This window comes from Sinohyriopsis cumingii, chromosome 1 (genome assembly GCF_028554795.1).
Source record: "Sinohyriopsis cumingii isolate HCF-2022 chromosome 1, ASM2855479v2, whole genome shotgun sequence".
Lineage (NCBI taxonomy): Eukaryota > Metazoa > Mollusca > Bivalvia > Unionida > Unionidae > Sinohyriopsis > Sinohyriopsis cumingii.
Window position 1 is genome coordinate 144,062,070 of NC_142961.1, and position 23,019 is coordinate 144,085,088.

Below are 23,019 nucleotides of genomic sequence, written 5' to 3' on the forward strand. Positions count from 1 at the left end.
GTTACTGAACAGATAAGGATTGTATGGGGTTAGTAGGATTTAGCTAGGTCCCGATTTGGTTTTTTTTTTGTTGTTTTTTTTTTTTTAATTTTTTTTTTGGGGGGGGGGGGCTTTGGATTTACCTAAGGCGAGGCCCTAACCGAGCCCGATATGTCTTATGTCACTTGTTTAGGCTCGAATAAACAGTAACACAAGAAAGCACGAGCAGCATTTTCCAAGGTTTCGATCTTATGCTCGTCAAGATAGACTCTAATGTCACTATGAACACAATTCTTAAACTCTTCAGCCAATATGAGTTGTCTGAGACTTTCGTAATCTTTTATTAAACTTTCTAGAAGAGCACCATCTATCAAATTGTCGTGCTTTTTCCCATGCAAATTCGACATAGGTCTGGTCGACTTCTTTTTTTTTTATATAGTTTTTGAATTTTTGCCGATAAGCCTCAGGGACTAACTCATAACCCATAATGATATAGTCCTTAACTATATCATAGTCAGCGCTCTGCCCTAGTGACAGTGAAATGTAAATATCACGAGCTCTACCAGTGAGTACACATTGCAATAATAGTACAGTACTCTCTTGGCCACTTAAAACTCTCAGCAATTCTTTCAAAACGAAAAAAAATATCTGTCTACTTTTTTTCAGAAAAGGAGTTACTAACTTGATATTTCTTAAGACATCAAAAGTAGGAGTGTTTTCCTTTTGTTAGCTCTAATTCTTTTAACCGAATTTGAAATTCCCTTCATCCTTTTCCTTTTGCAATTGAGTTACTTCCATCTCTTTTTGTAACTGTATTTGTTCTTTTTGTAATTGCATTTGTCTTTCTTTCTCTCTTTCTTCAAATTGCATTTGTTCTTTCTCTTTTCTTTCTCTCTCTCCTCTTTCTCTAATTGTAACTGCATTTGTCTTTTTCTCTCCTCACTCTCTTTTTGCAACTCCATTCGTTTTACTCCCATCTTTTTCTGAAACTGCATTCGTCTTACTTCCATCTCTCTTTCCATTTGTATCTTTTCTAACTGAAACTGAACCTGTCTTATCTCTAATTCCAACTCTTTTAGCTGTACATCCATTTTCAAAATTTCCAACCACTCCTGAGTAAAATTCAAAAGAATTCTCTACTTTGATGATATTTTAGAAAAAGCTCGCCGATTTATCTAAGATTTAAAAAACAAGGGGATTTCAAATTTCTGAAATATTCTATCCAAAATTCAAAATAATCCGGGACGAGCTACCCCAGTTCTCTTAAGTAACTTGTTTAGACTCGAATAAACAGTAACAAAAGAAAGAGTGAAAACAACAAGCTTTTAAAAATACAATAATTTATTTCCCTAGAAAAATTCTGTAAAAATAAAACAAAATATATGAACTTACGGTTTTATAGAATCAAATCCAAAAATGATCCAAAAATAATCCGAAAATACAATTTTAGTAGTCCTAATAACGAAATGTTCTACTAATTTCACGTTCGAATCCCGACGAAGAATTCAAGATGGAAGACGATGACGTATGCTGCAATCTTATGTGTTGAAGTCAACAGTTCCTTGTAGAAATAAAAATTATCACTCCGGTTTCTGATAACTAAATAAATATATATAAAAATAACTGTCCTTGTTCCACAATATTACATGAGCACACGTATTTTCCAGAGAAATAATGGAATTAATCCTTTTGAATCGAAGTATTTTGAGATAACTCCAAACCAAGTAATTTGAAATAACTCCAAACAGCACAACATGCTACCAACAGTTTAACTACCTAGCTTCTACTGATTAATTCTGCAAAACATGGGTTATATGAGCTTTCTAAAACGTAAACAAGAGTCACGTGATCATCTTATAGAAATTTATAGAAGCAAGCACTTGTTACAGCTCACAATTACCCAGTGTGACCCGGACGAACACCAATCATTTTTACTCTAAGAAATATTTTTAAAAAATTGTTTATATCTTAAAGGCAAGGTCTCATAATGACTTTGGAAACAACCAATCATTTAAAAATAAAATATAACTTGTTTACGAAGGTTGCTACAAATTCTGAAACAAAGTCAGGATTTAGATCAACACTTGGTGTTTATAAACTAACAGTCAAGATCAAACTATTTTCTAAAAAAAATATCATCTCTAGTAAATAAATTATCATGTAATGAAAAATAAAAATTTAAAACTGACAAACAATGAAATTGAAATAAATATATATTAAATCAGATATAATTAAATCAAATATACATAACATATGTGTCCCACTTATGCCCAAGATTCCATGTCGGGTCAGTAGGACAACTTCATAACGAATTTATCCAACTTGATACATTAATTCTGAAAACCCCAGTTGACTGAATATGTTATTTAGCACATCAAGTTACGTGTTTTCTTATTTAATATGTTATGTAGTTAATCAAGTTACGTGTTTTCTTGTTTAATATGTTATGTAGTTAATCAAGTTACGTGTTTTATTGTTTAATATGTTATGTAGTTAATCAGGTTACGTGTTTTCGTATTCAGTTGATATTTTGTAACCAGTGGATTCATGTTGATCGTGTTACCCTTATTAATATTGGCTAACTGGTTTAGCGCATGAACAATTGCTAGAAAGCATACGATGTAGTTAAATAGATCCTCGTTTAAAGATCTATAACCTAGTTGAAGTCTGGAATGTAATAATCTGTCACTTTGATAGTAATAACTGGGGACTTTTTCTTCGTTCATGTTTAAATGTAACTGAAAGGAATACCATGAGGAATTTTTTCAGTAAAAAGTATGAAGAAAAATTCACTGAGCAACAGAATTTGCTAAAAATGTAATTTGATATAAATTACACCTGGATAAGGGCGCTTGAAGTTTAGATCTGTCACGAAGATATCTATTGATTACTTCATGGAAATGTGGTGGAATATAGACTTTTAGTTATCCAGGAGACATAACATAGTACCTTTAAAAGAAACTTGACTATACTGTGTTTTATCGTCTTGTGGAAAGTCCTTCGCGTTTTGTTTCTTACAAATTTATAGTATGAGAGGTAGACGATTTTGCTCCACTAATGATTCTACCTGCTTCAGCTTGTATTTTTCTATTTTCTATTTTTCATACTTACTGCAGTTATCTCCGTACTCCAAGAGCGGTCTTGTAAGGGTGAAATAAGGAAGCATTATCAAGGCACCTTCCATAAATGACGTCACACACCTAGGGGGGAGGGGGTCACACATTTGTGACGATGTGTTACGAGGGGAAGGAGTTTGTTTAAAAAATGTGTGACGAGGAGGGTAGGGGTAAAAAATCGGCCAAAATCGCGTGACTTCATTTATGGATGGCCCCCAAGTCTCAGTTTCAAACTTCACAATAGTCGTATTGTTCCACTCCTTTATAGTTATTTCCTGCATGTTGTATGTATCTATACCAAAAGAGGATTTATTGAAAGTTAAATCCATGTGCATGACAAGTGACGTTGGTAATAACATTAACATACATTAAAAGTGGTGGTTGAAGTTCCTTTTGAAATTAGTCTTTTGAGTTTGTTTGGTTTCGTTAAAACTCTCATATTGTCTTATCTGACCACAAATTGATTTTAGTTTGTACTTAGTTCAGAACACCTGCATCACATTAACTGATGACAAAATGTCATCAGAAGACTATAGGTAACTGCATTTGTATGGGAAAATAGTAACGATTTTTTTTCCATATGGATACTGCAGGGCCTGTGGGAGTGAAGTATCAATCAGAGAAAACGAGTTTATATTTTCCTATACAAATGCAGTAACCTTTTAATTATGTAGTAGTTTTCTTATTATACCTAAACCTTAACTATAAAAATGCACTTCAAGAAACAAAGTAATTGAATTTATGCTGTATTCCAAAATAAATACACAACCGTAGATCCATCAATACACAACAGAAATAATAAATGCGCATATAGCACAGTCCAGCGACCTTTGAACTATGTCGCGCGCTCTACATCAGTTTAAAAAGAATTGTCTTTTTGGTCTACGTAAAATTTAAATTTAGAATCGTATTGTGAATGAATGCGCATGGATTTTGTTTCTATGTTGATCCAGCTCAATTCTGCTTTTCTGATTATGATGGACTCAATTATTGGGTAAATTCTGTACAGTAAGGAGAATGGATTTTCGCTGGAAATGTGGACTACCCGAAATTTCAGTACAGTTTCAGTGTGTATCACATTTTACAGGACATGTCAGTCGGATTTGAAGAACTAACTAGGAAAGTTAGTTTGAAGGAAATTTAAGATGCATACATGTAAGTATGTTTATTACCACTCTTATTACCAGCTAAAGAAAACAAGTACTTGCCCTGTCACTTGCATCTCGCTGTTGGAGGAACCCCACCTATGACATGTATCAGACCTGTGTATCATCTATTTTTGCTAGTCTAACATTGTATCAAAATAGTTACACGGGGAAAAATGAAATGCAGCTGTTGTGTGACACTCCATTTACCCAGCGGAAATAATACTTTTTTATCGTCTTGGATTATTGGCTCTTAGTTTCCTACCAAAACCTTCAGATGCATTTTCTTCTCTCGAATATAGTATTTTGACAGACTTGTAAAATGGTACGTCACTAATAGATATGCGATAGACCTTGGCCTCAACATGCCATGCTATATTTTTTAGACCCTAAAGAGCACTAATCATAGTCTGAACCATTCTACTTACGAAAAGATATGAATATTCTCCTAAATAACTGTTTCAATGATCAGAACGGTATTTTCAATTACTGCGTCTCACACGTTTGTTGTTGACATTGCGATTATCACGTAATTCGTTTGCTTGTTTGAAAGTTTCGTTGGCGAATCAGTGAACTCGTCCACATCGTTATCTTCATCATCTATACTTTCAAATGGACGAAACAACTGCATTAGTTCATTCACCAAAAATTTAATCAACCCAAACCCAAAGCGTCTACTACACAAGTGTACATGGTTTGTTTACGAAGTAGTTTCTAATACACTATGCTATCATTAGGCACAAGTGTCGTGCACTTGCGTGTATTATTAAGGTGTTCAGTATCGTAAAATACTGTACGATTCTTACAATGTAAAGTTTACGGAGACATAAATGAGCATATTATAAAGTCTTATACTGGACTGGTTAATAATAGTCTTATGCTGGTCTGGTTACTGGTAATACTATTGTTAATATAAATGAAAAAGTATTAGCAGTCCAAGTATAGAGCCATAATACACCCACTAGTTGTAACATTTGTTGATATGAATTGCAACCGTTAACAACTCCTTAAGCCATGTTAGAAAGGTCATCTGCAAACCATTCCAGCATTCTACCATCAATTCTGTTATTTCTTAGTTCATAAGTTACGTAATTATACTAGACTTTGTCGAATGCTTTACTGATTAAAAAAAAATACAATTCTAACTTCTTTCCCATTGTCGATTAATGCAGAAGGATGGCATCTTTTGGAGCGAATTTCTTTTTACATGAATAAGTTCTCGAGCAGCTTTTAAACTGATTTGATTATTTACTGAAATAAATATCATATAGTTGTAATGTCGCTAAATCTTTACGGGTAAAGTCAGATAAAATGAGTCGCTAAGTTATTGAGTGTAAGATAAATATACAGATGCCCGAAGACATATTTTTCTGATAATTTACAGACACGGTTTAGGAGAGGAATAGGTTTATAATTCGAAACAGTATTTTTGTGACCTTTTTGTGAACCTGGGTGACAATACGACTGTTTCCACGCTCTAGGCAGTATAAAGTTTGGAGTTTAACGAATGTCACAATAATACAGGAAGACCTTTAGTGTGTAGCTTAGGGATGATCTGATGCTTTGTCCTATCAGAACGAAACAACATCTCTGACAACAAAACATTTAACGAAATACATTATACAATTCTTGTGCTAACTAGGAATGTAGTCCGAACACGGTGATGAAGAAAACTGTGTAGGTATGAAAACCTTTAGTGACCTATTTATGGACACATAGTTAAGTTTTAAATGTGAGCAAAGGTAATAGGCTCAAATAGACCTCACCTGACAAAGGAATCAATGGGCGCAATCAAGATTTAGATACTAGTACACAACGTGCGCTGTATACGTGCATTGCCGTTAGATTTTCTCCACGTTAGGTGGCAAGGGCCAGTTTCGGATATTGGCCCCGGTAAATTTCTTAAGTTAAGGGTATGGTGTTAGTTTTTGAGCAAGTATTGTGGACTAATTAAAGAGATGGATATATTTGTGAACTAGGTGTTTCGGGCTTGTGTTGTTCTTGAAATTATTGTGAGGCATGTCCACCTCCCTTAGTCATTGCAATGTATGTCAGGAATCGGTTCACAATTAATACTTCCAGTTCAGTACCCATGAATGTAGTTCTAGTCTATTTTTAGAACATTTTTTCCTCTCTCATTTTGGTGCTGATAGAAGAGCTTTATTTATGCATTTTTGGAAGGGATTTAAAGGTAACTGTTTATTCTTGATAATATGAGCTCAGGGTGTTGTTGTCTGTGTGTATTTCGGCGACAGTGCACAGTGAGTAATAAGGCCTTGGTTATGATCCGGAAGTGAAATCTGTGTTCTGTTTACATGCTGCTATGTTGACAGTTCAGCATCGAAAAAAAAGAGCAGGTCAACCTTTCACGAGAACTTCACCGTGAAGTCATCTTTGAAGGTATTTTAGATTAACATATGATTTGTATTGATTGTCACACAGTGGAAAGGTCAGTACTGAGAAACAAATGTAGAGAACATATAGTAAAATTAATTGTGTCCTATGTCCATGTAGCCATTGAAATACCAATAGTCGGCTAGGAAGTAGAGCTAGTCACTCATAGCAGTAGACACATGGGGTCAAAGCAAGTAGAATATCTTAAAAACGGCTTGGATGACAACTATTCTGAATTGACCTATCGCCATTTGTCAGTAATACTTACCTATCAACGAGCGTAAATTAGACACACCTCCAGGCGTTGCTTTCGTCCGCCATTTTCCTCCGACAAGCTGCTTCTGCCAATAATGAATTGATTATGATAATTATTTACAAATTTTGCAATGATTTGTTGATTTATCGATCGATAAGAGTGAAAAGAAGCCAGTGGTGGCCTTGTAATTCTGACAGTCGATGTCCAGATCGTATAAATGAACAAATTAGATATATTCCTTTCCCGAAACATAAACAAAACTTCGATGGACAATGACTATTTCTGTGGTCGCGTGTACGTTCAGCTGAATATGGAAACAACTGATGGCAATTACAACATGTTTTTTTTTTGTTGCAAAATTATGTAGAACAGCATGTACCGTCGATGGCTTGAAGAAGAAAAAAAAAAGAAATTGAAAATGAAAAATACATGTAAAAGTGAACGTTACTAGAAGATGGGTGGAGGACCCCCAAACTTTTGGGCTTTGATGTATACTATTTTAATTGTATAGGAAGTACTGAACCCCAGACTGCATTATTTTAAAGTTTGACAATTTACACTTTAATGATGACTGTCCCAAAAAATGATTTATCGTCTCGATCTTTCAGACACTTGAGTGACCCTTCACTTTTTCATTGGGCTGAAGGAGGGGTGGGATCCCAAAAAAATGTAATAATAAAGAAATAAAAAGACAATGGTTTCATATAATTATCGTCCGATATATTAAGTATTAGGACATAATTTTTGAGTGAAAGTATTAATGAAATTTTCTCTAAATTGTATAAAGGTAATTTTCCAGTAAAATATATTGAGATTAATTTGATATATTTCTGTATTACAACTGTATACTATTTTCATAATGATTGCTCTTTACGAGCAAGTGCAAAAACCCATACAATACATTTATCTTGTAACCAAAGGTCAGCAATTTAGATTTGGTGGGGAGCTGCTGAACAGGCAAAATCGAAAATCCCTAATGGACGAGTAAGCTAGATGATTCCCGCGTTTTCCGTGGGAAAGGACGAGAGCTTTGTCCTAATTCGAAATGACGTACACAAGTACTGCGTATAAATTGAGAGAAAGCTTGGTAAGCTCGAAGAAAATATAATTTTATATGCATTTCGTGTATTTTAAATATAAATATATTAGTTCAATACAAATTTGTTCATCGAGAATCAGAGAGCTCTGTCTTACCTTACAGCGATTCCGTACCTCTCATTCCTCAAGTTGTAGCTGCATCTACACTGTTTTGAGTGACACCTCTTTTAGCAGAATCTGAACTCTTTTCCTTCCATCTCTCTCTTACCATAGACCAAGACATTTCTTAAGTTATGAGTATTTCTTTCTCATAGCAAGAAACGAGAAGAAGGCTATGATCTAAACCCTTTCATAACATTAAGTATACATTTACATGTTTACATTAACTGGCATCATTGATCAAAATTCCATCTGACGAACACAGTAGAACTTATATGTACATCAGAATACGCATAAACAGTAATCATTTACGACTTTGTTATTAATTTTTAATTCGCTTACTTCCAAGGTAGCATAAACATAAGCCAGATAACATCAATAAATATAAGATTATATACTAAATACATCAGCATCTTTTGGAGCGAATTTCTTTTTACATGAATAAGTTTTCGAGCGGCTTTCAAATTGATTTTGATTATTTACTAAAATAAAATACTTAGGTTATTACTATACGAACTTGAACCACAATATAAATATTGTCTAATGTAGTATAATTTATGCAACTTTGTAATTTTACATTTTTAAGAATAATACAAATCATTTTTAATAAATATATCACTTAAACTGACACGTATTTCATTGCCAAATACTGTATGTTTGTCGAAGGTTAAAAGGTGGTCATGTTACATGATTTGGTAGGCGGAGCGATCTATCATCTCGTGTAAGTTCAATTGCATCAAGCTATTAGGTAGACAATGTTTTTCAAAAGTATCACCATGGGAAAAGGCTTGCGTTTGCACTGTGAGCACCACATGCTGTAAAAAAATGGCATGTGGATGAGAAAAATGCATGTATGCCAAGGGTCTCAAACACGCGGTCCGCGGGCCGCATGTGGCCCACCAAGCCGTATCCTGTGGCCCACCAAGCCATATCCTGTGGCCCCCAAAATGATTGGCGTCACAAGGTATCAAGAGAGATAACAAGATGGTAATGCCATTGGGCCATCGTAAATGCCCTCACTCCGCCCTCATGGCGGTCTCATTTTGAGACCCCTGATAGGGGTTGGCGTGCATAAACATTGTATTCTAAGAACTTAAGTAGACTTGTCAGGTCATGTGTGTGACATGATTATGTTGTGCTTCATAATACCTATCCAAAAATATTGACCTTTTTGACCTCACTCATGTATTTGTTTTGTTGTATGAATTTCTATATTAGGCAGGTGCCTGTGACATTAAATTTGTACATAAAAAACTGTCCCCTGTCCCCTTAAGAAAAGCTGCTTTTTTTGTTGGTGCAGTGAACCACATCTGTTAACGTATTTTTTTTCTTTATACATAACGAGAGGGGAGTAATGTTCTATTCCCAGTAGAATAACCGACAGAAAATTTAGGCTGTTCTCTGTTTGTTTTCAAAGGGGAAAATAGCTCTTCAGATGTATTCCCAGAAGTATCCTCAGACGTACCTACGCACTGACGTATCCAAGTATATGTGTATCTTTGAGGGCCGAAGGAAGGCGAAACAGGAAGGTTGGAGAGAACAGGAAAAGGAAGGAAAAGAAAAGGCGAAAGGACAGAGAACAGCTACAGTGAAATTGGAGTGAACCGGAGATAAGCAGGTTATGCAATTGTACAAGGCAATGACTTCGATTGTTCACTCGATCACATGATGATCTAATTCTATCAGTTAAACAGTTCAGTTATTGTCATAAATACTTTTGTGTTTTTGAAATTCAGTGAAAGATTTATTACAAAAAGAAGTTTCTCTTCCTAATGTATTGTGTTTTCACCGTTGTTTATGTAATTGATGAAATTTTCATTTTCTATGGGGGGCTCGAGTCATTGTGTTCTATATATCTGCTCAGATCTCTATTTATTATACCTATAAGTTTACTCGATCCGGGCGAACACCGTGGCGATCATCTAGATAACGAGTACCAAATAAAGCGGACACCTTGAAAGAAGGTACAATCCGCCAATCAACCCTCACCATTACAAGGGGGTGGGGGGTGGGAGCGCTTTTACAACATAGGTGATGGCGTGCATAAACATTTTATTGTAAGAACTTCAGTAGACTTGTTAGGTCAAATGTGTCATATGATTTTGTTGTGCTTCATAATACTTATCCAGAAAGATTGACCTTTTTAACCTCACTCATGTATTATTTTTTGACGCATTTTTATATTAGGCAGGTGCATACGACATTAAATTGATACATAAAAACTGTCCCCTGGCCCCTTAAGAAAAACTGCTATTTTTTACTGGTGCATTGAACCACATCTGTTAATTTTTTCTTGTTCTTTATGAATTGCAAGTAATTATTATAGATTAGCCTCATTATATTTCCTTCTTTTGTCCATTTGTGCCCAGTTTCTAAGTTAGCTAGGCCATGGTGGCCCCCCTTTTTATATCAGCATCACTAGAACAAGAATAACAGGTTATGAATTTTTGTTTCGTGTCAGATTAAAATTACTTTTACAGTACATTATAAATGCAAATGTCTGGTGCCATTTTTCTTACTTCGTACACTTTTTTAAAACAAGATATTCAACAAATATTTGCTTCCAGAATAGAGAGGTTCTATCACTGATAACTATGAGCCTGTCTCATAGTCAGTCACCTTTTGGAACTGTAAAATCCATTCTTAGCATTCAGTCAACATTGTCAAGGAATTTTAGCATTTTCCTGACTATGACGGCAAAAGAAAATACAGAAAACATCTTCCATTGCACACAATTTTAATTCTTTTCAAGAAGGCAGTCTTAGCACACATTATACACAATGCAAGGCTTTTTGCCGCAATGTGGTCACTTTTTTAATAGAGTTATAACATTATTATTTTTGCATAAAATATAATTTCCCTCATACCATTAAGCTAGATAATTTATAAATATGTGATATGTACAAAACTTTTGATAGATATTATTTTTTACAAAACGCTTAACTAAGAAAAATTGCTATTTTTTATTGGTGCAGTGAACCACATCTGTTAATAGTTTCTTGCTCTTTATGCATATGCGAGTAATTATTATAAATTAGCCTCATTATATTTCCTTCCTTTGTCCATTTTTGCCCAGTTTCTAAGTTAGCTCGGCCATGGTGTCACCCCCCCCCCTTTATCAGCATCACTAGAGCAAGACTCAGGAATTTTGTCTTTGTGTCAGATTAATAGTCGGCTAGAAAGTAGAGCTAGCCACCCATTGCAGAAGACACATTGGTCACATGCAGGTAGAATATCTCTTAAAATAAACGGCTTGGATGACAACTATTCTGAATTGCATCAAGTATTTAGTAGACAATGTTTTTCAAAAGTACTGCATAGGGAAAGGGCTTGCGTCTGCACTGCGAGCACCACATGATGTCAAAAAATGGCCTTCGGGTGTGAAAAATGCATGTTTAATATAGGTGATGGCGCGCATAAACATTTTATTCTAAGAACTTCCGTAGACTTGTCAGGTCAAGTGTGCGATATGATTGTGTTGTGCTTCATAATACTTATCCAAAATAATTGACCTTTTTGACACCACTCATGTATTATTTTTTAATGAATTTTTATATTAGGCAGGTGCATGCGACATTAAATTTATACATAAAATCTGGCCCTTGTCCCCTTTAGCGTATGAAGCATATTTGCGACACACGGTTGTCGCAAATTAACTAAAGGCTTAATAATATTACTTTGCACCATAGGCTGAACATGATTATGGAAATTCCGCGTCATTGTCGAATTCTCAAAAATAGTTTGCCTCTAAAAAGTTTATTCTATACAGTATGCAATTAAAGTCTTGAACACAAGACTGAAGAAAGTAGTAATAATTTGGTAATGATCACAAAACTGCAACCCTAGATATTAAACATGGGAGGAAATGAAAGGTCGGAATAAAAATAATTGGATGATATCGAGTCATATAGTAGGAGTGTTTTATTAACCCATACGAAGCCGAATGCGTATCTTGAATCTGTGTCCATCTACTGATATCCGGTGGGATAGAAATCCTTCCACAATGCGGTGTTCCGGACAGAATTCAAGGACTGTATGTCTTCTGTATCTATCAGAGACAACGTGTACATGAAGCTGTATACAACTAAACTGTCGAGACATTGTATTCACAGGCCATTCCATGTACAACCTGCAGCAAATCGCGCTAATGATGGACAAGCACTTTTGGATAAAACGCATCAAGATCTTGGTTCTGGTCGAGAGGATCTGGACAGTTTTTGTCTCAATTAGTTGTTTCTTTAAAATTGTGGCATAACTTTTTTCATTCCAGTATTTGAGATAAGAATTTTTAAATCACGTTGGACTATTCTTTGTAAATACCATACACCACAGCTGTGCAAAACGTATTTTCCTTTTTTGAACTATAGCTGGCGTAGTTGTCTAGTTTGCTATCCCACGAGCCGCGACTCGCAATAGACAGACCTTGTCCCTTGAGTTCACCAAGATGAACTATACATACGATCTTGTAGCGATCATAGTTTAATTCTTTCACTCCGTCCTTGATCTCATCGCTGAGATCTTTTATCATGTTTGCAGAGAACTTCGGGTTGTATTTATATCCGTCCAACCTCGCTTCTAGCACGGTTTTCATAATGCCCTCCACTGTGCTGGCGTCGAACTTTTTGTAGGGCTCCATCCTGTAAGACGCGTCCATTTCCATCGGGGACTCGATTTCCGAAACCCTATCCACATCTTTTTTGAGCAATATCTTAGCAGACAGTTTCTGTGCAAATTTTTTAGACGCTAACACTCCAACTAAAGATGGCTTACTTTGAACTAAAACTGGTTTGTACCCACCACTGGTTGATTCGATCATTGTTTGAGCCAATATTCGCCGATGTCCATCGCCACTGGATGACTTGGAAACTGTTTTTTTCTCAAGAGGTTCATTCGATGCAGTATGATGACTTGAAAGCCTCTTCAACATTTCTGCCATTGTCTTTGTTCTGAGTTGAATAGTCAAATAATATCCTTTTTGACAAATACATAAAATATCATCTCAATGAATAAACAGTTTGCTGTTTTATTGTCTGTTTTAAAATGAAGACTCTTTACGGACTCGTTGTTATGTCGATATGGTTTCCACACATTGTCATACAAAATAAACAACTGTTTAACGAGCCATCTCTTGACATTGAAATGGAATAAGCGACATTGACTCAGGTTTAAGAAATATTAATCTTAAAAACGCCAATGCTTTCGTTTGAAGCAAAAACGTTTTTGAGCTTAATATGAATAATAGTGCCCCGCTTTCACATGTACATTTTTAACACGTAAGAGGCGTGCTAAATATGACAATCTCAATGACAATTAGTGAAAAATAATCCTATTGGTTGTCAAGAGCGACAGCTTTAATACATAAACTTCATAGCAAATGTCTCAGTATGAAAAATGTATTGGTTCGTGTGTGTATTTATGCTCGTTCTTTTGTTCAGCTCTGTGTTAAGTGGGAAATTGTATGAAGTGGGAAATTCTAGACTGAACGATACCACAATAAACAAAAGGGTATGAACAATGGGTACGACACTCCAATGAAAGTCCTTAATCACTTATTGTGCGATTAAATTGCAGTCAGAAATCCGGTAAAAAGAGCCAATTGCAAATAATAGACGAATGGTGACTTTAAAAGGGTGTTCGTAAATATATTGCCTCCTTTAATTTATCATTAGGATTAACTTTGTGTCTTCCTGACTGGCAATACTGATGAAAATCATTCCAGATAAACAACACAACCTGTGCCTAATGGTCGCGGCGAACAGTTTTGCTTAGTGTATCGACTTCCATCCCATAATACCAAAGTTCTTTGGGATCTACTTCTCAGTTCGATAAAAAAAAGGTGTTACGATTATGTGCCACCAGAATTAAATCTTAGAGTTATATTAGGCTTGTATATTAGCAATCTTTTATTTTTCATAGGATTTTACATTTTCACGTTAATAGTTATTATTTTGTATACCTTTCTAACATTCATTTACCTCCTTACCTTTTAATTTGTATATTATTGAAGCATATATTTACTTATATTTGAAATGTTTCTTTTAGTAAATATTTTAGCAATTTAATTTTAACTGTATCACCTTATTATCTATATTTTTTGGGGTACTGCGCAGCCAGAACAGTGAGCGTGTCGCAGAGGTCATTAAGTTATCTTTATAGCGAGTCATACCGTGTATGAAGAAAATCTATCGAGGGGTTTAGGAAGGTAAGAAAATGAAGCAACGTTAACGCAGACCTTATGGCTCATTTTCCATAGAGTCTTAAACCCAAGGCCAGTCGTGCTGACGCAAGCGTGTCAGAGAATAAATTGTCTTAAAAGTTCATGCTCATTTGTCCCGATTGCTGACCTTCCGAGGACCTTTCAAAGGGTTTAGGAAATAGTGTCATCCGCAGAATTATGAATTATTTAGATTGGGGGAAACATGTAGTGGTCAGCTATTAAGCTTTACGATTGTAGACCAAAACATGTTAAGAGGTGAAAGGGGGTGGGGCAAGTGCGTTTTTTTTTCGGTCTTCTCTTTTTACACTGGAAGCCATACTTGTACAGGAATAACTAGCCATTTAATTTAGATTCTGCAAAATTCCTCTGCTTCCAGTATAAAATGTTGCATATTTTGCTCTATACGAATGAAGCAGAATTCAGGAAAAGGTACAGTCGTTACTTCACCATGATATTTCAATAATATGACTTGTCTTGCTGGTTGCTTAGCAATTAACTTAGATTCACAATCAGTGGTTAACAGGTTCGAATCCCGTACAGACCAGCTGTAATATATTCCTGAACAAGGCTCTTAACTCCCATTGCCTAATAATCAGTCCTCAATGCTGTCTTGCCATATTCCACGTATAAGGCCCTTAAATCCCATTACAGTCCTCAATGATGTCTTGCCATATCCCACGTATAAGGCCCTTAACTCCCATTACAGTCCTCAATGACAATCTGGATATTGTCGGCGAACCCAAATGTACCCCTGTCGGCGTGTGGATTGGCCTTGTTAAGTTTTGAAACTTGATACGTGAAACAGAAGTGAATGACGTTTTAAAACTTTTTAAACAGATTGATTTTTCGCCTGCAGAAGAACTGATGGTGAAGATGACTATTGTTATTATTCCAAAATAATGTATTAGGATGTGCTGCTATATTATCATAATTGGGACATATCAACCCGAATCCACGACTGCTGACGGCATTGGAACCACGTGTATGAAGTTCACCTGTTCGAGATAATCTGTACTCACAGCCGGAAAAGCTCATTATGGATTTGCGTACAAACACCTGGCGCCCATTGAGGAAATCAATAAATACAAACATGATACATTGAAAACAACGCATTTACTCATATAGATCGTGTCTTTCCATTATTCAGGTCTTTCTCTAATTTGCCGATTTTATTTCCACGTGTGTTTGAATTACTAAAATGAGCTCTTTCTTTTCGCGTGTCACTTTGCATTTTTCGTGTTTGAACCACAAACACAGAAGCATGGAGGTTATACTAGACAAGTTAAACTTTTTTTAAGTCAAACGATAAAACCAAGATCAACAATACAGTGCATATATTCGGCTTCAACATGCGATGAAGCAACAGTTTCTTACAAATTTTTCCCCTGAATATAGTGTGTGTGTGTGTGTGTGTGTGATTTGGATTTTTAACGTAGCTTTACAATTTTTCAGTCATATCGCTGCGATGTCTGCAGTGTGGCAGTTCATAGTGATAACTAGCATTGGGGCATCATGCCGCAGACATGTAGCATGATGTCCCACCCAGTCACATTATCCTGACACCAGGCCGACCAGTCCTAACACTAACTTCTTAATGCTGAGCGCCAAGCGAGGCAGCTGTTAGTGCCATTTTTGTACGACTTTGGTGTGACTCGGCCGGGGATCGAACCCACGACCTGACCTCCAGCATCCGAGGCGGACGCTGTAATCACTAGGCCACCGGAGCGGTTCCGCTGAATACAACATCTTTATCCACGTATGAGATATTTATTAGTTTGCATGTACTAAATTTTTCAATCAGGTTAGATTGATTTTGCGTTTTTCATTAAAAAGAAATACCGCAAGCACTAGTTACTCCTTACGTCTGATGGATATATCCTTGACAATTGAGGTCTAACTTTTCTGATTTTTACAGACTGAACATAACTGTTATAACCTTTTAACACATGCAATCCTAAAAAGTGTTATTGCACGTGCATAAAGGGCATTTTAATAAATAAACTAAATTGGCAATCATAATCTTTGATGGCGTTAGATGAGTATACATAGATGACTGGAAATATAATTTCCAGAAAATGAAAGCGACTTAAGTTAATTTCTCTCAGCTGATCTTTAACTCGTTCAGTCACTAGGGAATCAAAACAGGTCACCGTTGCATGCAGAACAATTACACGTGACTGGCCTTGCTTTATAAGCACGTTTAAGGTCAAATTATCTCATCTCAGTTTGGCTTGTTGTTTGGTACTCACAGCAAGACCAGTAGGTTATTTAGTGCCGAGTCAATTAGAGTAAAGTTCCTTGCCTAAGGACACACCAAGGTAGCTCACGCAAGCTGGTCCGATTGTAGGATTCGAACTCGCATCGTCTACCGGCACGCTAACTACTGCACCAACACAGTTCCCAACAACTCACTTTGTTAACGGAATAGCAGCGTTAGCATTTCAGAGCACAAATGATTGAATTTCAAGAGCAATTGATGGATACATGTATGCGGATGTAAACTTGTGTCAAAATTGCGAAGATTGAAAGTCAATATATATACTAACCGCTCCGGTGGCCTAGTGGTTAGGGCGTCCGTCTCGAATGCGGGAGGTCGTGGGTTCGATCCCCAACCGAGTCATACCAAAGACTTACAAAAATGGTACTAACAGCTGCCTCGCTTGACACTCAGCATTAGGAGGTTAGTGTTAGGAGTTAGAGTGGTCTGCCTGGTGTCAGGATAATGTGACTGGGTGGGACATCATGCTACATGTCTGCGGCATGATGCCCCAGCGCTAGACATCACTATGAACTGCCACACTGCAGACATCGTAGCGATAAATTGTTAAAGCTAGGTTAAAAATCCAAATCACACACACACACACACACACACACACACACTATATATATATATATATATATATATATATATATATATATATATATATATATATATATATATATATATATATATATATATATATATATATATATATATATATATACTTACTATATCAAGAGTACATAGGTTTTAGTTTAAAATGTAATTCCTTTAATAAAAAGATAATAAAAACAACGTGCAATTTACCGTTTACCTTTTCTGATTTGTGAACTATACAATTGGGATGTTTAACCATTTCACGATTACGCAATTAAAACTACATACTTGTATATCTATTCTGCAGAGAGCTCGTCCATACTTTATACACCTGGATATTAATCCCTGGCATACTCTTATATCTATTTTGCAGAGAGCATGTTGATACTTTGTACACCTGGATATTAATCCCTGGCATACTTTTATATCTGTTCTGCAGAGAGCATGTTGATACTTTGTACATTTCGATATTGATCCTTGGCATAATTTTATATCTATTCCGCAGAGAGCTCGTTGATACTTTATACACCTGGCTATTGATCCGTGGCATACCCTTATATCTATTCTGCAGAGAGCTCGTCGATATTTTATACACTTGGATATTGATCCCTGGCAGACTTGTATATCTCTTCTGTTGAGAACTTGTTGATACTTTGTACATTTGGATATTGATCCCTGGCATACTCTTATATCTATTCTGCAGAGAGCTCGTCCATACTTTATACACCTGGATATTAATCCCTGGCATACCCTTATATCTATTCTGCAGAGAACTTGTTGATACTTTGTATACCTGGATATTGATCCCTGGCATACTTTCATATCTATTCTGCTGAGAGCTCTTGATACTTTATACACCTGGATATTGATCCCTGGCATACTCTTATATATATTCTGCTGAGAGCTCTTGATACTTTATACACCTGGATATTGGTCCCTGGCATACTCTTATATCTATTCTGCTGAGAGCTCTTGATACTTTATACACCTGGATATTGATCCCTGGCATACTCTTATATCTATTCTGCAGAGAGCTCTTGATACTTTATACACCTGGATATTGGTCCCTGGCATACTCTTATATCTATTCTGCAGAGAGCTCTTGATACTTTATGCACCTGGATATTGATCCCTGGCATACTCTTATATCTATTCTGCAGAGAGCTCGTCGATACTTTATACACCTGGATATTGGTCCCTGGCATACTCTTATATCTATTCTGCAGAGAGCTCTTGATACTTTATACACCTGGATATTGGTCCCTGGCATACTCTTATATCTATTCTGCAGAGAGCTCGTCGATACTTTATACACTTGGATATTGATCCCTGGCATACTCTTATATCTATTCTGCTGAGAGCTCTTGATACTTTATACACCTGGATATTGATCCCTGGCATACTCTTATATCTATTCTGCAGAGAGCTCGTCGATACTTTGTACACTTGGATATTGATCCTTGGTATACTTGCATATATATTCTGCAGAGAGCTCGTTGATACTTTGTACATTTCGATATTGATCCCTGGCATACTTGTATATCTATTCTGCAGACAGCTCGTTGATACTTTATACACCTGGATATTGATCCCTGGCATACTCTTATATTTATTCTGCAGAGAACATGTTGATACTTTATACATTTCGATATTGATCCATGGCATACCTTCATATATATTCTGATGAGAGCTAGTTGATACTTTATACATCTGGATTCCTGACATACTCTTGTTGATACTTTGTTAACCTGGACATTGATCCCTGGGGTACTTTCATATCTATTCTGCTGAGAGTTCGTTGATACTTTATACACCTGGATATTGATCCTTGGCATAATTGTATATCTGTTGTGCAGAGAGCTCGTTGATACGCCATGGACATGCTTAAGTTTGGATACGCAGTAAATCACATGAAATTCATGGGTTGTAATACTTCTGACACAATCGGTTAACTTCGCGGCAAGGATGACGGCTTTATAACGAATGGACGGAACTATCTCGCCTATGGCGACCGATTCCTTGTTACTACTTATGCTGAATCTGTTTAAACCGAGATAGTCCTGGCGTCTGATGCCTGCCGTATGTCTGCTGCATGTGTGCTGTTATGAAACTGAATATAACATCTGGATTACACCATTGATTGATTACATTAGGTAGTCTTGGTCGGTAATGCGCAATTCAGTACAGGTGGGTTGGTGTATGGTACTTTCATTATGAAGAAATGGTTAAAAATGAAGGTGATAGTGATCTCCTGTTTCCTTCAATTATATATCCTGTAACACCTAGCAGTGAATGTCTGAAAGAATAACTTAAAGAGTAAATTCTCTACCTTTGTGTCAGTGTACTACATGTGGAGTCTGTGCACTGAAAAACAAATGACCCTGACACTTATGAGTAATCCATTTAGTGGCAAGGCGATTTTGTAAAAATTTTGAGAAACTGAACATAAGTTGTGTTTTTTTGGACATACTGTTTGCATATAGTATCCATCCATCTCTGTCAGCCATGAACAGGGGAGAGAGTAGTTTCTAACAAAATGGTAGGGAAGCCCGTACTGGCCATAAACAGTGACATATTTTAGTATAGAGCCAATACGAACTAATGAAGTCAATTTGATTAATGTCAAGGATGCTAGGCTTAGATATCGTACGCGTGTGTGTATGTGTGTATGTCCAATAATACTACAATACTACTTGGTGTTAGAGGTTGGAGTGGAGACTCGAAGTTTGGACCCTGGGACAAATTTATATGATTTTTTTTTTAAATCCAAGTTATGGCAGTGTGGAAGAGAGGTGAGGTTGGATTCGGGGTTAATAAATTCCTATAGACACATTCAGTGTCTATAACAAAACTAAGTTCCATGTCTGGTAAACACGTATTGTTCCCTTTGACCTTGACCTTTAACTATTTCAATAAAGGGATATTAGTTACCTCGCCATGGAGTGACTGTTATATATCTCCGTTTGCGACATCTATAACAGGGGAGACCAAACGAAGAGTAATCAGGAATAAGATTGCTTCATTAGAAAAGTACAAGAGAGGATGAAAGGGTAACGACATTTAACAAACTTGAAACTGATGTTAATATGCATAAATGTGTGAAAAGGAAGAAATTTAGTTTGAATGTATCATTGAGTTGGATAGTTTGTTTTAAAGGGCATTTTGGAACACAAGATTTGTATACGAAGTGATGGCGATGTTTGGCGCCGTTTGGCTCAGGACAGAAAAGTTTTCTAATCGCACAAAAAAGAGTATGATAGAAGTAGAAGTAAAAGTAAAATTATGTAATTACAAAAGGGATGGGTAACTGTTACCTATTTTGCCTCGTGTGCGTATAATTAATAAAGAACATATCGATGAGATAAAGCTAAAAGGAAGAACGTAACATAAGCATAAATAATAATGGAGACATAGATGAAATATAAATCTGTTTATTAAAAATATGACAAATATTACTGGAGAGTAGGACATCTGACATCCGATTTTACAATTGTAGCAGATTTCAGCACTAAACGAGGTAAGGCTGTAATATAAGTCGAGCTTCGTCAACTAAATAGAATATACCCAAATATTCAACTCTTCTTTCTTTAATGAAAATACTTATTTCTACAGCAGTAATACCAAGGAAACATTTTAGAAGCGTTATAATATTGACTGTGCATTTATGTCGGACTAACCCGTCAGAAAGAATCGAAATGCTAAACAAATCAGAATCGACCTTTCACAGTTATCTCCTCTCTATCCTTCATGAAGCTATCAACTATAAAGTTTTGCTAATGATATATATTTATCATTGTTATTCTTTACGTTTGAATTAAAAATCTCTTCATTTGGCGCACGTTTTACAAGCGCCTTCATAAACAAACCTGACATGTTATGGATCAAGAGTGGGGTATATTTTAGATATCGAAACTTCAAATTACATTCTTTATGATCAACCCCTCTTTATTTACTGGTTTTATAATTCTGTTGTATGATACATTCAACAGTAAACGACATACGGAACTGTCAAATTGTGCTGAATATTTTTAAATTGTGCAACAAACGTTTATCACTCATTCTATCTATTAAACTGTCCATATTGTAACAGCCTTTTGTGTGTTAATAATTTTTCCGGCCAATAGAAAAAAATAATCCATTCGCTTATTTTGTGCCCCATCATATCAGTTTATCTTTATGACAATTTGTTGTTTTGTTGTTTTTTTTTTTTTTTTTTTTTTTTTTTTTTTAAATTATCTTATTCATCTCATATTCCAAATATGGTCCCGAGAGGCCCCACGTGGCCGAGTGGTCCAAGGTGTTTTCTTTTATCCTGTCGCCATTGTGAGTATGTGAGAAAGCTTGCCAGTAGCTTCTCGTGTCCGTGATTTTTCCCGGGTTAGTCCTAGGCTAGATTAACTGGCCGCCACGTATGTGTTGAAAATGGTGTTAAAACCACAAACAAAAACATCACCAATACGGTCATAACAGATACAGTCATGAAAGGTACCATATATATATATATATATATATATATATATATATATATATATATATATATATATATATATATATATATATATATATATCGAATTAATTTTCATTATTCCCATAGCTATTACACACTTTCTGTGCTAAGAATCAAGTTTATGGTGTAGGTAAATAGGAATGTATGTAAATAGGAATATATTGTCATGGAGTCAATAAAGGGAACTAACTTGAATATCCACTGATTAGCAGACGATAATTGTGCGTAGCATCGAGCAGGGTATGGCCTTGTAATTTCACTATTGATTGTCCATCCGCCTTTGTTATAGTATCCCTCCACTTCATTGTTAGTAGAATTATTTTATTTTAATGTAGCTAAGTTGTCATAAAGTAAGTTCATAAAGACAATGGTTTCATTTATTGCGCGCACAGCAGTAAAAATCCGTGAACGCCATGGTCCTTGCGTTATGATTGTTTGCAATAATAGTCGATTATTTTTCATGCTGCAGAAATACACGTTTCTGTTATAACACAAAACAGAACACGTTTTACTGGCAACATTTTCTGATTTTCTGCCCAGCATGACACATATCACAATCTGATCTTTGGAGATGTTTGTTGATATTTTGTAATGCCGCACAATGCCGCCTTTTGTGATCTACCCAATGCATAATCAAGAGATTTTTAATTGGGTTTATCAACTCTAGCGCAGCTTTGCTGTGTAGTCGCTTTGAATATTATCACACTGTCGATGGCATTTTGAACTGGAGGTGGGGGCAGTACGGGAATTTTAATATCAGGAAATTTTCGGATGCATTTAAAATTAACTTGTAGAAATGGAGAAGTCAACCCCCAAAAGATCTTTTATTTAAATTGTTTAAGTTTTCTAGCACTCTCACCACCCCAGCTACACACAATCACAATGATGATTATGTCTGAACACGATTGAGAAATCAAGTATTGATTAGGGTCGATTGCAATCCGAAATTAAGTGACAATCGAAATTTGGGAACAATATATGTTGCCGAAACAGACGGCAAGCTTATCAACAAACACACAAACGCACAAAATCACATCTGAATGAGGGATTAAACACACGGAAAACCCCAAATCCTAAAAAGTTTACTCACAAATATTAAAATTTGTTGTTTAATGATGTTACACCCTGAAGTATGTTCAATTTTGTTATGTTTCTCCGTTACGCCCACCCAGCAATGTACACTGTATCAATCCGCGCAAGAAATGTGATAACAAAAATAAAAATCTATTTCTTCAGCATTCATTAATGTGAAAAATACACAATTTGAAGCATTATATGTACCATCTAAATTTCTAAAAGTCACCGTCCTAAGATTAGTAAAATTTCGGAACTTTGTTTTATCGATGTAATA

General features: G+C 35.8%; 1 non-coding gene across 1 annotated transcript; it reads left to right on the forward strand.

The window, feature by feature from the left end:
• The first annotated feature begins 16,851 nt into the window (after positions 1-16,851).
• Trnas-cga (transfer RNA serine (anticodon CGA)) lies at positions 16,852-16,924 on the forward strand. The gene has a single exon. It is a non-coding gene; the product is annotated as a tRNA-Ser (tRNA).
• Positions 16,925-23,019: the final 6,095 nt, after the last annotated feature.